Source organism: Fukomys damarensis, unplaced genomic scaffold (assembly GCF_012274545.1).
Source record: "Fukomys damarensis isolate Sample0158 unplaced genomic scaffold, DMR_v1.0_HiC HiC_scaffold_16, whole genome shotgun sequence".
Taxonomy (NCBI): domain Eukaryota; kingdom Metazoa; phylum Chordata; class Mammalia; order Rodentia; family Bathyergidae; genus Fukomys; species Fukomys damarensis.
In genome coordinates, this window is record NW_022900928.1 from 12,163,738 (window position 1) to 12,165,815 (window position 2,078).

A 2,078-nucleotide genomic window follows, 5' to 3' on the forward strand; every position below is an offset into this window, starting at 1 on the left:
TTTGAGACAGGGTCTCACTATGTAGTTGAGACTGACCTGGAACTCACTATGTAGCCCAGGCTGGTCTCGAACTCACAGCAATCCTGTCTCAGCCTCCCAAGTGCTGGGATTAAAGGCGTGTGCCACTATACCCTGCTCCAACCCGAATATTTTGCTCCACAGAAATCAGTTTCTGAGGTCACCTCGGCAAGATGATATTTAATGTTAAAATGAATTAATTAGGTTTCTTGAACCTTTGTGAAACTGTACAGTCATGTTTACTTTTCATTAAACCAATGGAAATAAATCATACTCCATATTTCATTGTAAATCTGATTGATTTGTTCCGGAACATCAAGCGCTCTCTGGCTGTGGTTTTACTTTGTACTTCAAATACAGAAAGCCTCATACCTTTCTTTGTGAAATGGTTTTAAATGAACTTTTAAACACCAGCTTCCTGTGTTCCACTGCCAGGGCTACAGCATATATTTGTAAAAACTTTTCTGCTTGCTAGGACAACCCATTAATTACATACTAACCTTGTATCAATATTGGGCTTGTTGACTTGCAGGCTGTTTAGAAGTGGAAGCCTTACCTGACCATCTGCCAAATGCTGCCATTGGAAATGCTTTTCTGTATTACTGTAATGAAATCACTAAAATCATTTCCTGTTCCCAGTCCTTGTTCAGATCTTCTATCTACTGTCAATAAGAGGATATTAAAATATTCAGGAAAGTCCACATATCCTTTTCATCCTGGCCCATAGTGAAGCACGTGGTTTTGTGTTTTAGTGATGCAAATAGTAATAAATGACGTCAAGCCTATTGTAATAAAGGAGGTTGCTTATTAAACTCCATTTCTCCTACTGTTTTTCCTTTGACATCATGGTATCTGTTTATAATGACTTTTATGGGTTTTCCCCATGACTGTTCTCGATTTATACGATTACATGAGCAATTGAAGTTTTGGGGACAGCCCCTTCACAGGCGTGACATGCTCTTGCTCAGGCACAGTGAACTTGTAGACGCCAACAGTGGGGAAAAAAGAACAAAGAGGGTCTCTGTAGTTTGGAGGAGTTTGACTTCTTCAAGTATGGGCTTGCTTCCGGGAAGGGGTGAAAGTTGCAAGTCTAGTGGAAGGATGGGTGAAGAGTGCATGTGTGATCAGCCCTAAATTCCAGTGAATGCATTTGCCATGGCTTCATTACATCAGCACAGGACCGTCACAGAGTTTTAAATGATGCCTGTTGGCCTCATTCTGTGTGAGGAATTTGCACCTCTGGAAATTCTCCTTTGAGACTCTTTGGGAAGGGTGGTCTCACTTGTAAATCCATGAGTACTCTTTCCTCAAAGTGCACCTGATTTTGGACTTTTCCTTCCTGCATATAACCAGAAACAAGTATTCAATTAGCCAGTCAGCAAGCCATGAAACTCTTTTAAATTTTTTAACTTCCTCATCTCGGATATATCTCTACTCTTTTCATTGGAAGAAATCTGTTGATATTGCAGGCCTTGAACGAAGTCCCTAAATTACATTCTCCAATTTTTTTCTTTTTATGTTTGTTTTAGGTTGATACAAACCAGATAACAGGTTTGTCTTAAAAGATCTGTAGAAATTATTTTAATTTTTATGATTGTAGTATTCAGTATTCAAAGCAGTTTAGAGACTTCTTGTTCCAAATGAAGCCTTCTGTTTCCCACATCAAATGATGTCCAAATAATCTATATAGATGCAAATTTCACGTTTTCCCATGAGCCTCTAGTGATCTAAGATGATATTTTTGTCTTTTAAGAAGTGGCTTATAGCTGGGCATGGTGGCGCACGCCTGTAATCTCAGCACTGGCGAGGCTGAGGCAAGAGGATCGCTGTGAGTTCGAGACCAGCCTGGGCTACATAGTTAGTTCCAGGTCAATGTCAACTACATAGTGAGACCGTGTCTCAAAAAACCAAAAAAAAAAAAACAAAACAAAAAACAAAAAACAAAAAACGAAGAAGTGGCTTATAGGGCCAGGGATTTGACTCAGTGTTTCTGCCGCCTGCCTCACAAGCACAAGGGCCCAAGTTCAATCCCCGGTACAAAAAAAAAAAAAAAAAAAAAA